The sequence below is a fragment of the Rhinatrema bivittatum genome, chromosome 3 (assembly GCF_901001135.1).
Source record: "Rhinatrema bivittatum chromosome 3, aRhiBiv1.1, whole genome shotgun sequence".
NCBI classification, from domain to species: domain Eukaryota; kingdom Metazoa; phylum Chordata; class Amphibia; order Gymnophiona; family Rhinatrematidae; genus Rhinatrema; species Rhinatrema bivittatum.
In genome coordinates, this window is record NC_042617.1 from 477,473,416 (window position 1) to 477,489,212 (window position 15,797).

The window sequence follows — 15,797 nt, forward strand, 5'->3', positions numbered from 1 at the left end:
TTTAAAATCCCAACCACAAAGATTCATAATATCCCATCCAATAAGTCTTGAGGGAGTTGCTGCTAATGCCAGAGTTTTTCATCCATGATGAAAAAGCCGACTGGCTTAACACGGCACTGCACGTGCACGTAACACAAAAAAACCTGAGATCTGCAAATAAAGCTCTACTAATGTCCCCTCTGTCAAATCAGCACATCTCACGCTAGTAAGAAAAAGAGCACTGTCACTTGCTTGTCCTGTACCATGGAACACCATGCCACTTGAAATAAGACTACAGAGAAATCTGAAATTATTCAAAACTAATCTGAAAACCTGACTTTTTAAACAAGCATTTTATGAAGATAAAGAGAAGGAGAAAAATAGTTGATAGATAAGGATGCACCAAGCTAGAAGTTATTAGTAACCTACTAAAGCATATTAATGTTAAAATCAAACCGCATAATTTGTTCCTAACAATCAGGATTAATTTACACACAGTTTATTATTTTAAATTGCTACCGTACTATGATGGCACATGAGTAATTTGTAATCTATACCACCCATATTTCTCTTTATCGTGCCCTTCTGTAAACCGTTGTGATGGTTATTTAACTTAACGACGGTATAGAAAAGTTTCTAAATAAATAAATACATAAATACATAAATAAATAATGTATGAACTGCTGAGAGCTGGATTTGGCACTAGATAATAGTTTACAAGCTAAACTATTGCTTGCTGAGTAGGGTTTATGTTTTGAAATATATTTATTTCTCTCTGTTTATGTAGAAGCTTACTTGATTGTGCTTTGAAGGATATTTCTTTCTTTCTGTTTGGGAGTTGGCTTGATTGTGCTTTGAAATATATTTCCTTTTGTTTGGGAACTGACACGGTTGTGCCTTGAAGAATTCTTCATTCTGTGGAGAGTATGATCAAATTTTAAAAACATAATATCTGGCTTTTGGAGAGTATAATAGAGCCGTTTCCTTGTTTATTTTTCCCACCTCACTATTCCAACTCTCATCCACCTCTGTCTCGAATCTACATTTATAAGAGGTAATTTTCAAAGTAGTTATGTGCGTCAATGTATTTTCTAAAGCTCATTTACATGCTTAAAGTGCACTTATGCATGTAAAACCCAGTTTTCAGTGCTTCAATCCTTTTGAAAATTACTTATCTTGACTATTGCCTAATTAGGGCACAGGGAAAAAATTCACATAATTGGAACCAACTAGTATTCTGACCAAATAAATTCGAAATAAACCCTCACTCAAACATGGTGTATAAACTGCTGTTTAGGAGGTTGCGGAAAAACTGTGCATAATAGCAATCAATTAGTGGCCGCATAAAAATAAGTGCAAAATAACCCTGACAAATTTAAAAGTAATAGCTGGTCCATTATAGATCATAGGAAAACAGATTAGTAAGAATTACTTGTCATCTGTAGGAGAACATTCTGCTTTGTACTAGAAAGAGAAGAGTAAGTGATTTAGATCACATTTTTATCATCTGCAAACAGAACAAAAATTAAATTTCTTATCGAGCTTGACTGATAACATATTTTTAGAATTATGTGGCAATTATTTCTAGTTGGTCTGGTTTACTTTTATGCCCTGAGAAATAAAATTCCATAAACTACATAACTCGTACAAATGTGACAAGGTTCAAAACATGTCCCTGCTTTCATGTGCATGCCTTTATCCAGAGTTTGGTCAGAGGTAAAGCCAGGATAGAATATTATCAAAAAAGGAAGATGTGCCTGAGAAACAGGACATGGATTGGCAGTTGCCAGCTTCCCCTTTTTATTTGAGATTGCTACGTAGTCAGAAAACTGGATTGTGGCATTAAGATTTTGAATGCCACCTGTCTCTGCACATGAGTAAGGTACTATGGGATTCAAGAACAAAGACAGCACCCTCTTCGCAAATCAGAGAGTTCCAGTAACATATGACATGTAGTGAGCCAATGGGATCACAGTTTCCTGAATCAGGGAGTCATAGAGTCAGTGCAGGCTGTCAGAGTATCTCTGCATGATCTATATTCCTAAAGAAAACAAAACAATTGAGTCTGGCTTTCAAAAGCTAGTATAATGGGATATCTAGATAAGAAGGTATATAAAACTGTGAGTTTGGCAGCAGAAAATGAGTCCAAAGCTGCCTAGGACAGTCCCTACTCCCTATTCCAGTCTGTGTAAGGAAGGAAGAGGTCCAGAGCAACCACCCTAGTGGAACAGGCTCCAGAAGCCAAGCACCTCTTCTAGGAACAGTGCTGAGATCCCCTACAAGATACTGATGTGAAGTAAGAATCAGGAGTCCAAATTGAGAGAGAGGTGAAACTCGTAAGGCTAAATTCTTTAGCCCTCAACTAAATTCTGCTTTGCAATGGTGAATTACTGAATGTACCGTGGATTTCTTTTGTGATTCTACACTACAAGGGACAAAACAGAAAAAAAGTGAAGATTTACTAAGACAGAGATCCCTTCATGTTATACTTTTAAGTATTCAGTAGAACTGATACTGAATAAAGTAAAATGTGCATCAAGTATTGCCAGGCCCCAATTTTCCAGCTAAGTATTCATGGTACCATATTACATAATCATAATATAATAACATAGTAATGAGGGCACCTAGCCGTAATGCCCTCTCCCTAGATAGGTATTTATATCCCTATGGGAGGCCCACCTAGTAACTCGAGGTGAGGTTTAGGTATCAGTGTAGGGGTTAGGGACCACTAAGACATTCAACGTGAGACACTCTACCTGGATAACATCAAGCTAGGTGGAGAGAACATTGCACAAATCTCATCTTTGGGTGAGTTTCCTCACTCCGTAGGTCATCAAATCTTCACAAGAGACCACTGTTCTGTTTGTACGGCTCACGTTGAATGTCAAAGTGGCCCCTAACCCCTACACTAATACATAAACCTCACCTCGAGTTACTAGGTGGGCCTCCCATAAGGATATAAATTAGGGATGTGAATCGTTTTTCGACGATTAAAATTATCGTCCGATAATTTTAATATCGTCTTAAACCATTATGGAACACAATACAATAGAGATTCTAACGATTTATCGTTATAAATCGTTAGAATCGTGAGCCGGCACACGAAAACCCCCTAAAACCCACCCCCGACCCTTTAAATTAAATCTCCCACCGTCCCGAACCCCCCCCCCCAATGACTTAAATAACCTGGGTGTCCAGCGGCGGTCCGGAACGGCAGCGGTCCGGAACTGGCTCCTGCTATTGAATCTTGTTGTCTTCAGCCGGCGCCATTTTCCAAAATGGCGCCGAAAAATGGCGGCGGCCATAGAACAACACGATTCCACGGCAGGAGGTCCTTCCGGACCCCCGCTGGACTTTTGGCAAGTCTTGTGGGGGTCAGGAGGCCCCCCCCAAGCTGGCCAAAAGTTCCTGGAGGTCCAGCGGGGGTCAGGGAATGTTTTCCCGCCGTGAATCGTTTCCCGTACGGAAAATGGCGCCGGCAGGAGATCGACTGCAGGAGGTCGTTCAGCGAGGGTTCCGGCGCCTCGCTGAACGTCCTCCTGCAGTCGATCTCCTGCCGGCGCCATTTTCCGTACGGGAAACGATTCGCGGCGGGAAATCGTTCCCTGACCCCCGCTGGACCTCCAGGAACTTTTGGCCAGCATGGGGGGGGCCTCCTGACCCCCACAAGACTTGCCAAAAGTCCAGCGGGGGTCCGGAAGGACCTCCTGCCGTGGAATCGTGTTGTTCTATGGCCGCCGCCATTTTTCGGCGCCATTTTGGAAAATGGCGCCGGCTGAAGACAACAAGATTCAATAGCAGGAGCCCGTTCCGGACCGCTGCCGTTCCGGACCGCCGCTGGACACCCAGGTTATTTAAGTCATTTGGGGGGGGTTCGGGAGGGTGGGAGATTTAATTTAAAGGGTCGGGGGTGGGTTTTAGGAGGTTTTAATGTGCCGGCTCACGATTTAAACGATTTTTCACGATATTTACCCCCCCCCCAAACGGCAACAATACGATTCCCTCCCCCTCCCAGCCGAAATCGATCGTTAAGACGATCGAGGACACGATTCACATCTCTAATATAAATACCTATCTCGAGAGAGCACATTATGGTTAGTCTCTCTCTCTCTCACTCACTCACTCACTCACTCTCACACACAGCTTCAAACCTACTAATACAGTTAAAGTCCATGCAACAAACTGGTAAGCCCACTCCTCCTCTTTTTCAGATTTGCATCAACACCATACGCATGCATTAACAGGGCTTTTCACATGTGAAAATGCCTTAGTGCATTTTGATAAATGACCCCTAAGTTATTTCTCTTTCATTTCTCCAGGTTTGCACTGCATGGAGAGTGGCTTTTTTGGTTTTCCATTCCAGTTTCTCTCTTCATATTTATAATTTTGGTCTTTCTGTACTTGGTGAAGGTCAGTTCTGGGTGTGTGACCAAGGTGAGGTATTTTACTAGCATGAAGGCATTTGTATCAATCTTATTTGTTGTGTTTTCTCAATAGGATATGCATTAGTGATAAACTATCTTTTTTCATAAGAAGGGCTATTGCATCTAATAGTAGAGGGATTTTGTTTTGCTTTTACTGAGATGTCAACAGAACCAGAAAATCTTTTATATGGTGAGTTGTACGAGTAATGCCCTAATTCTGCTCTGCACCCATTGCTGGAGGTCAAAGGGGTTCCTGTGGATGTAGAGTGTATGTTTACATTTAGCCCCATGATGTTCATATGTTGAGTGTGTCATGCATGTGAGAATCATCTGTCCGGTGTGTCCCAGCCAAAAAAAGGTTGAGAACCACTGCCCCAGATCATAAAATTTGGGTCCATTGTTGGTTGTTGTCTGAATCCAATCCTTCTTTGTCTTCCCCTGTCAAAGCGGAGAGCAATGTACAGTTACATTAAAAGCATCAAGGCTTATTGGTTAAGGGTAGAAATTTCCATGCCTTCTGCTAAGGATAGTAACTGCCGCATCAGCAATTTACCCATACATGCATTTCTTCATTGCCATCCTCTAGCCTTTAGGGATCCACAGTGTTTATCTCATGCCCTTTTGAATTCTTTGACTTTTTTTGTATTCACCACCTCTTCCAGAAAAGAATTCCAGGCATCCATCATGATCTCCGTGAAGAAATATTTCCTGACATTGTGTCACGGTTTCACCTATTATACATTTTCTCTGTGTCAAGGAGTCTGCTTCACAGTCTTCCCTCCCCCAGAAGTCCTCAGTGAGCCTTACCAAAAGCCTTACCAAGTACCTCCTTTCTGGTCACACTTTACCCAAGTTCCAGCTCTATTTAACCCTGCCTTGTCAGTACTTCAGTGCATCTTCATGGAGTCAGCCTTGGCTCTCTGACTTGGCCGCCCGTACCGTATTCCTTACCTTGTGGCCTCTGGGTCTGCACTTACCTTGTACCTTGTCTTGTGGCCTACTCAGAGCTTTCCTTGCCTTGTGGTCTCTGGGCCTGCTATTACCTTGTACCTTCTCTTTTGGCCTACTCAGGCCTTTCCTTGCTTTTTGGTCTCTGGGCCTGCTTTTACCTTGTATTTTATCTTGCAGCTACTCAGGCCTTTCCTTGCCTTGTCGCCTCTGTGCCTGTTCTTACCTTGTACCTTGTGTTGCATTCTACTCAGGCCTTTCCTTGCCTTCTGTCCTCTGGGCTGCTCTTGCCTTGTATCTAGTTTTGCAGCCTCTGGGCCTGCTCTTACCTTGTACCTTGTCTTGAGGCCTACTCAAGCCTTTCCTGGCTTGAGGCCTCTGGGCCTGCTCTGTCCTTGCTTGCAGCCTACTCAGGTCTCTGCGCCTCCTGTCTCACCTAGTAGTCTCTAGGCTTTAAGCCTAGTGGCCTATGGGCCTTCTGCATCTCTGACTTTGGGCCTCAATGTTCCTTATTCTGTGTTTCCCTTGCCTAGTCCTTGTCCAACATATTCTTGTCTGCCTTGCCTGATCCTGCCCTTGTCTGGTCTTTGTCATGCCCTGCTCAGTCCACTTGCTTGTATCCATTCCCTGTCTTTCCATTGCCTTGCCTTATCCTGGCTTGTGCCTGAGACCAGCCCCAGTCTCTGCTCAGTGTCCTGCTGAGCCTGTGCCTGTATCTAGCCCCAGGCCTTGTTCAGAAGGGGAGAGAAAGAATTCCAGAGGCATGAGTATGATCAATGAAGGGAGATCCAAAACAGTAAGGGTAAAATGGACCTTTGTACTAATACTTGCACTATTTATTTATTTATTTATTTATAACTTTTCTATACCGACTTTCCAATAACAGAATTACTGATCAATTCGGTTTACATTTTGAACAATAACAGTGACAAGAAAATGTCTTACAAAAAACAGGTAGAAATAACTTGGAGATAAATATATGGGTTAACTAACAATGAGATACTAACAGTGAGATACAATATAAAATATACATAGCCTAATATAGGCAGAAAAAACTAGTCACAGCACAGACAAACTCTTTTTTTAGTGCACTTTTCATATCGTATTATGCATATCATTACTTTGCCACATTTATAATAAAGTCATTTTTCAAAACATGCATGAGTGCAACCATATGTGCAGCTATATGGATATATGTGTACGTGCACATGTATTTTATATCATGTGCGCAAATTAGGGTTGCCAACTGCTCCAGATTTTCAAGACAAGTTGATCCAGTTCTGATTTTACTCCCCTGCATTCAGATACTTATATTCTTGATTTTCTTAGGGAATGCAATAGGGAAATCTACGTAAGTCTCAGCATGCAATGGGGTAAAAAGAGGACCGGATCAATCTGATCTGAAAATCTGGAGACAGTTGTCAACACTAGCATAAATGCATGCACACTATTACAAAATACACATAAATGTACCCCAAAATATGATCATATATGAAAAAATATGCAAAACATATATATCTAGTAGGGATGTGCAGAGCAAAATTTTATGTTCATATTTTTTATGTCCGAAAGGGGGTCCCACTTGCGGCCAATATGGACATAAAAAAAATCCAATGAGTTGGGTATATGTACATATGTGCAAAAAAAAAATTTAAACCCCCTCACCCTCCTTAATCCCCCCCCCAGACTTACCACAACTCCCTGGTGATCGAGCGAGGAGTGAGGACGTCATTTCTGCAATCCTTGGCGAGAAGCATGTGACGTCGGTGGCACGTCGAGTGACGCGGCGTCACGTGATTCCCGGCTCGTTCGCGCCGGACGGCTCGTTCGGCCCAAAAAGAACTTTTGGCCAGCTTGGGGGGGCCTCCTGCCCCCCCCAAGCTGGCCAAAAGTTCTTTTTGGGCCGAACGAGCCGTCCGGCGCGAACGAGCCGGGAATCACGTGACGCCGCGTCACTCGACGTGCCACCGACGTCACATGCTTCTCGCCAAGGATTGCAGAAATGGCGTCCTCACTCCTCGCTCCATCACCAGGGAGTTGTGGTAAGTCGGGGGGGGGATTAAGGAGGGTGAGGGGGTTTATATTTTTATTTTGGCTCAACAATCGCGATTTCCCACATATCGAACATATCTATGTTCGATATGTGGGAAATCCGATCGTTTATGTCGAATCAATTTTTTAAGTAAAAAAAAAATATGAGTTGCGTTTTACTAATGCGGTCAATCCGAATGCACACCCCTAATATCTAGCTAAGTAGTACTGTGGTGACCTATCCAGTTAGAAGCTGTTTAAGACTTATCCGGTTAATAGGGTCATTTATCAAAATGCTATAAGGTGTTTTCGCATGCGTTAAGGGCTTATCGCATGCGAAAAGCACCGTTAACGCATGCGATAGCACCATATCGTATGGTGCAATGCAAATCCAAAAAAGAGAAAGAGTTAAGAGTGGGAAAGAGTTAAGAGTGGGCTGGGTTTACCATTTTGCGAAGCCCTATCGCACGGCTATAACGCCGATTTTAGCTACACCTTTTTCAGTAGCATTAAGCCGTGCGATACCTCTCATCTTTGAGTGAGTTTCCTCACTCCGAGGGTCATCAAATATTTACAAGATAGCACTGTTCTGTTCATACGTCTCACTTTAAATGTCAAAGTGGCCCCTAACCCCTACACTAATACCTAAACCTCACCTTGAGCTATTAGGTGGGCCTCCCATAGAGATATAAATACCTATCTAGGGTGAGAGCATTATGGCTAGTCTTTGTCTTTCTCTCTCTCTCTCTATCTCCCTCTCTCCCCAGTAACTTAGCTCTTCACATAGGTATTAGCATAAAACACACCCCTTTTTCTATCACAGGCAATATTTAGTGCAAATCCAGGCCTAAGTTTGACAGCCGGATAAGCAAAAGAAAAGCACTACATAGGCAGATAAATAAGATGGATGACTAGCCTTTGAAGACATATCCAGCTATGTAGCATTTTTTTTAAGATTTATCCAGAGAAGTGGAGGCTTTGCCACCACTTAGCTGGATAAGTAAAAAATGATCCAAGTAAGTGGCAGACATCTGCTATGCGTGTGTATTTGTGCTCCTAATTTTAATCATTTACAAAAGGAAATTGAACTCATGAATTTTCCTTTGCACTGGTTGGACTTTATGGGGCGGATTTTAAAACCCCTGCGCACCGGCGGCCTATTTTGCATAGGCCGCTGGTGCGCGAAGAGCCCCGGGACGCGCATAAGTCCCGGGGCTTCCTGTCGGGGGCGTGGCGGGATGACGCGGCGTTTAGGGGGCGGGGCACGGCATTTCGGGGGCGTCGATGTGGGCGTGGTTTCGGCCAGGGGGCATTCCGGGGGCGTGGCCGCGGCCTCTGGAACAGCCCCCGGGACCAGTCCACGGAGCGGGGCAGCCAGCCAACGCGCGCAAAGTTACGCCTGCTTTCAGCAGGCGTAACTTTGCCGACAAAGGTAAGGGGGGGGTTTAGATAGGGCCGGGGGGGGGGGGGGTTAGGTAGGGGAAGGGAGGGGAAGGTGGGGGGAGGGAGAAGGAAAGTTCCCTCTGCGGCCACTCCGAAATCGGAGCGGCCATTTTGGAGCGGCCTCGGAGGGAACAGGCAGCGCGCACTGGGCTCGGCGCGCGCAGGTTGCACAAATGTGCACCCCCTTGCGCGTGCCGACCCCGGATTTTATAAGATACGCGCGGCTACGCCCGTATCTTATAAAATCCAGCGAACAAAAGTACGCGCTCGCGCAAGTATTTAAAACCTGCCCCTATATGTATAAATTATAACATTTTATATCATGAATGCATGAAGGAAATTACCACATAAACCAATGAGTCCACCAGTTTTCTCAGTCTATCTCTAGTTCATTAGAAACCCCTGGTTCTTTAGCTTGCAATTCCCCCAATTTACCCAGACCACTCACCCAGTCAGTATTTTCCTGTAAAGAATTATCTTCTGACTTGCACCTGAAAATTAGCAGCTGTAAATTTGCGCAAGCTAACAGCCATACGTGAGTCACGTTCGCAGGATTTAGAACAGCATCTTATATGCGTACATTTTAGCCCCCCAGAATGCCCCTGGCGCACCCCTACTCCACCCCTTTTTTGATATGAACACATTTATTCATACACCATTGATTGTATGTGTATGTTTGAGATTTTAAAATAGCAGTTGCACAAATATATGCTATTTGTGTGCATGTGCTCATTTTTACCCTCACAACTCTTTTAAACTTCACCTTTAAGTTTTCTTTTTTCCCCTTAGACACAGAATGTGAGAAAAGCCTCAGTGAGTCAGGCCTAATAACCCTTAAGCTATCCTGTATATCTTTTTTCCAGCGTAGGAAAAATATCTCCAAATATTTTTGTCATTTATGCAGCAAAGGAATTTTGCAGAATTGAGGCCGCAATCTTTCAAAGTTTTGTTCCTCCTAGCCAAGAGGAAATGTATGTGTCATCCTTGCAAAATCAAAGGCTGCTTTTAAAATGTGTCTGCATTGTTTCCTTCATGTTGTTAAATCTAGTGCTGATTGTAAGTAGTTACAATAAAAAGAAACTATTTTTCACATCGTTCCCTCTGCTACTGATAATTTCAAATTCTATTCTTTCATTTTCAGTGCTTAGCAATCTTTGCCTATCACATTTCTTTGCTTTTCATATGCCTTCTCCACTCTTTTAAAGCTATGTCCTCTTTGTCTAAAATCCCTATTTAATTTCTCATGGTGCTGTTAAAATTGAATTTTCCCATTGATTAACAATGTATTCTTTGAAACTGGTTTGCAGGAATATTATTAATTAACAGTCAAAGACGAGCGTTATCTTCCTTTAGAAAAGCATTTCCTACAGTTGCTTTTGATAGCACTCAAGCCTTGATGCCATCCCCACTATAGGAATAGTTCTAAGAATTCAATCTCTCTTTTAGCAATCATTTCATAGAATCTCAAAAGTTAAACCATTTGTATATAGAATATTAAGAAAGGAATTCATCTCATCCTTTCCAACTCTTCAGATGTACAGAATGTCATCAGTATCCTACCCTCAATACTACAATGTTTCTTTTTCGCTATATTTGAGTATTTCAAATATTATTGTTTTCATATAAGCACATTTTCAGAAAAGAGTGCAAAGGGACCTGTGCCAGTAACATTTTTCTAAATAAAACTGACCAATAACTGTGAAATTAAATGATCTGGCAAAAAAAAATGTTATGCTGCTTATCATCTGGTGTGCATTTAAGAGAGTGTTGCAGTTCTTAGCATCATCTGCAAAAGCCTTCTCTACTAGCCTCTTTGCAATATCATTCATGAATACATTAAAGAAAATCTGCTCCAGGACAAATCCCTGAGGCACTCTACTTGTTAGTAGAGATGTGAATCATGTCCTCGATCGTCTTAACGATCGATTTCGGCTGGGAGGGGGAGGGAATCGTATTGTTGCCGTTTGGGTGTGTAAACTATCATGAAAATCGTTAAAATCGTGAGCCGACACACTAAAACCCCCTAAAACCCACCCGCCGCTGAACGACCTACTGCAGTCGATCTCCTGCCGGCGCCATTTTCCGTACGGAAAACGATTCGCGGCAAGAAATCGCTTCCTGAACCCCGCTGGACTCCCAGAAACTTTTGGCCAGCTTGGGGGGGCCTCCTGACCCCCACAAGACTTGCCAAAAGTCCAGCGGGGGTCCAGAACAACCTCCTGCGTCGAATCGTTTTTGTCTATGGCCGCCGCCATTTTGCGGTGGCCATTTTGCAAAATGGTGCCGGCTGAAGACAACAGGATTCAATTGAGGGGGCCGTTCCGGACCGCCGCCGTTCTGGACCACCGCTGGATCCCCAGGTAATTTAAAGCATTTGGGGGGGGGGGGGTTCGGGAGGGTGGGGGATTTAATTTAAAGGGTAGGGGGTGGGTTTTAGGGGGTTTTAGTGTGCCGGTTTTCCTGCCCTCCCCCTTCCCCCGATTTACGATTTTTTAACGATAAATCGGGGGAATTGGTATTGTATCGTGGCCCTAACGATTTTTGACGATTTAAAATATATCGGACGATATTTTAAATCGTCAAAAAAACAATTCACATCCCTACTTGTTAGTAATTCTCTTATTAAATCTCTTTTGGGATCTATTTACCACTGGGCTCCAATACTCTAAAACCAGAAATAAAGAACAATAAATCAGTCACAGTAGAGAGCCACTAAATACCATAATAATAAGTTTTTATTTTTTGTCTTATCCAAGATTTAAAAACCAAGATAGCACAAATCCAAAAGCATTTAATTGTTATACATGTATGATTTATAAAGCTGCTATTGACTTTTGATTCTAGTACACTGTAAAACGCTTTGGATGAATTCAATAAAAAATGGGTAATAAATTCATATAAATAAAAATAAATTAATTACATTAAATATGTAGTCAGATACTATGACTAGCTTGCAATGATTTGCTTCTCGGTCTTTTTATCAGTTAATTCTTCAGCATTTTACTTTCTCTTCCTTTCTTTTCCTATTCTTCTATCTAATGTTATGTTAGATGTTTCAGTTTCTTTGCTTGGGTAGATATGTATAAGTATATAACAATATTATTGATAGGTATTTTCATAGCTTTAAGAATTTCACCTTTGACCTACTTTTCTTAATCTATGGGCCTGATGCATTAATCATTTTTCCAAATGACACATAGAATCAAATGCACTAAGCATTTTTTCCCGGAATAGAAATGGCTGGAAATGGGGAAAACATTTCAATACATAAGGTCCTATATGCCTGTTTGGAATGACTTTCTGTTCTATGCTCAGTACATCTGTGAACTAAGCATATAACTGGGCACTATGAGGTGGATGACTCCATCGCTGTTATAAGGTCAATTGTTTCTTAAATACCTTGATACACATTTTTTTTCTTATATAGAATTATAAGAGGCCTCATGCCTTGCAACTTTACTGAATTAAAGTCATCCTTTCCTGATTTAAACCACACATAACCCACTTGGTTTAGTTATTCCCAATCATGATTCAAAGTCTCTACATTGTTTTTGTCTGTATGCCTTGTCAGTGTGTCTTAACTCAAATTTAAGCTCCCACTATCCATTGTGGGGTAGATTTTCAAAGGAGCGCGCGCGGCGGTAGAACTGAGTGCGTTCCTGCGCATACAGCAGATCCTAGTAATTTTGCATAGCGTGCGCACATCTGCGCGCGCTACTCAAAATACGCACATATATGGAGGATGAGTTGTGCGTGTAGCTTAATTAGCTGCGCGCGTGTCGTACGCGTGCGGCTTGTGCGCGAAGGTATACTTGTGCGAGCCGGTATTTGTGCGTCTCCCGAAATCGCGCGCGCGTGCCCGTGCGCATGTGAACGCGAGGGTGGGACTTCCCGTTCCGCACACAGCACAAAATGGCAGGACGGGGTAGGCAGCCCAACTTCACCACGTCAAACTGCTGGCGTCCCTGGTGATGAGACGAGAACGATGGCTTTTCCCTGTCCAAGGACGGCGCACGGACTTTAGACAACTCAGGCGGTCCTGGAGGCGACTGCAAAGCAGATGTAACGAGCAAGCCTCCCACTCCCCTGGAGTAAGTAGACTGTACAACAGTTGATATGATGAATGTGGGAGTGTGAATGTCAGGTTAAGCCTCACAGGAGGAACTAGATTATTGTAGTCTCATATTTATCTGCACTGTAGAAAGTGGGTTCTTTCATGCTGTTACTTACCACTGGTTTGGATTGTGCTGTGTTTTGCCTCAATTGTCAATGCTGATAATTACTATTATGATTAGTGAAGAATATCATGGTCGTCAGTCATTAATGTTGTCACACCCACATCCAAGTATCCAGTTACTATTATGACTATCAGAGTACAGTAATGGTTCTCCCTCCTTTCTTTCTAATAGATAGAGGACCTAAAGAAGAAAGCCCGGTGGCTGCGCATACATAGGCCGAGGAGGCTGGAGCGGCTGTGGGCACAGCGGGCTGGGCCTGGTAGTAAGTGACCCCTCCAAGCTACTGGAATGTGGTATGCCCCTTCTGAACGTGAATGTACAGTGTATTCAGACATCTCCTTTTGTTTCACAGATACTGATGAGGCCATGCCAGGCCCAGCTGCAGGAGAAGGAGCTGCAGCCGCTCCAGGGGGGTGGAGGTGGATTCTACCCCCCACCCCCCAGGAGGAGACGTCACCCTCGGTGGACACCTCCCTGGGCACAGGCGCACCCCGGGCCTTCTCCTAGCCCCCCCCCCAGTAGGGCAACCTCCCTGTTTTGCCCATGGGGTTAAGAACGTGGGAGCACACAGGGGCCAGCCTCTTGTGCCTCATCGGCCCCCCTCATGGCATCAGCGAAGAGGCCCATCCCCAGGGGCACACTCCCCTGAGGATGAGCCTCTCACATATGGGCAATTCTTGGCGTTCGTGAGGGGGGTCCAACAGGGACTGAGGGCTGTGAATGCCTTCCAGGAGAGGATGATCCGGAACAGGGATCAGATCACCAGGGCTCTACAGCTGCTTGGTGCAGCTGTACGGGTCCTGGGGGATCTGATCCGTCATCTGTGATCATCTTCTCAGGTCCCTGCCTCCCTAGCCTCACGGGAGTTTTGTTTTCTGTAAATAGTTTTGCTCCTTAGACCACCCCTCCCCATCCTTTTTTTTTCTTGTAAATATTGTAAAAATGGTAGCCTTACCTTTTTGGTTACTGTAAATATTGTACATATGTTAGCCTTACAATACAAGTTTTCTTAAGCAAAATGGTGTGGTTATTTCAGGTAAGGGTGGAAGGGGCCCATGTATTGTCCGAGTGTAGGAGGGAGGGAAGGAAGGTGGGAGAGGGAGGGATGGAAGGTGGGAGAGGGAGGGAAGGAAGGTGAGAGAGGGAGGGAAGGAGGGAGGGAAGGGGGAGAGAGGGAGGGAAGAAAGGTGGAGAAGAGGGAGGAGGGACGATGGAGGCGAGTGAGGGAAGGACGGGGAGAGTGAGGAAGGAGGGAATGAAGGTGGAGAGGAGAGAAGGAGGGAGGGAAGGTGGGAGAGAGGAGGGAAGAGGATGGGAGAAGTGAGGAAGGAGGGAGGGAAGGAATGTGGGGGAGAGGGACCTGGGAAGGAAGGGGGAGAGAGGAGGGAAGGAGGGAGGGAAGGTGGTGGTTAGAAGGAGGGAAGGAAGGTGGGAGAGGGAGGGAAGGTGGGAGAGGGAGGGAATGAAGGTGGGAGAGGGAGGGAAGGAGGGAGGGAAGGAAAGTGGGAGAGGGAGGGAATGAAGGTGGGAGAGGGAGGGAAGGAACATAAGAACATAAGAAATGCCATGCTGGTCAGACCAAGGGTCCATCAAGCCCAGCATCCTGTTTTCCAACAGAGGCCAAAACCAGGCCCCAAGAACCTGGCAATTACGCAATACTACTGATGCAATTAATAGCAGTGGCTATTCCCTAAGTAGAATTGATTAATAGCCATTAATGGACTTCTCCTCCAAGAACTTATCCAAACCTTTTTTGAACCCAGCTACACTAACTGCACTAACCACATCCTCTGGCAACAAATTCCAGAGCTTTATTGTGCGTTGAGTGAAAAAGAATTTTCTCCGATTAGTCTTAAATGTGTTACTTGCAAACTTCATGGAATGCCCCCTAGTCCTTCTATTATTCGAAAGTGTAAATAACCGAGTCACATCTACTCGTTCAAGACCTCTCATGATCTTAAAGACCTCTATCATATCCCCCTCAGCTGTTTCTTCTCCAAGCTGAACAGCCCTAACCTCTTCTGCCTTTCCTCATAGGGGAGCTGTTCCATCCCCTTTATCATTTTGGTTGCCCTTCTCTGTACCTTCTCCATCGCAACTATATCTTTTTTGAGATGCGGCGACCAGAATTGTACACAGTATTCAAGGTGCGGTCTCACCATGGAGCGAAACAGAGGCATTATGACATTTTCCGTTCTATTAACCATTCCCTTCCTAATAATTCCTAACATTCTATTTGCTTTTTTGATTGCTGCAGCACACTGAGCCGACAATTTTAAAGTATTATCCACTATGATGCCTAGATCTTTTTCCTGGGTGGTAGCTCCTAATATGGAACCTAACATGGTGTAACTACACCAAGGGTTATTTTTCCCTATATGCAACACCTTGCACTTGTCCACATTAAATTTCATCTGCCATTTGGATGCCCAATCTTCCAGTCTTGCAAGGTCCTCCTGTAATGTATCACAGTCTGCTTGTGATTTAACTACTCTGAATAATTTTGTATCATCCGCAAATTTGATAACCTCACTCGTTGTATTCCTTTCCAGATCATTTATATATATATTGAAAAGCACCGGTCCAAGTACAGATCCCTGAGGCACTACACTGCTTTCCCTTTTCCACTGAGAAAATTGACCATTTAATCCTACTCTCTGTTTCCTGTCTTTTAACCAGTTTGTAATCCACGAGAGGACATCACCTCCTATCCCATGACTTTTTAATTTTCGTA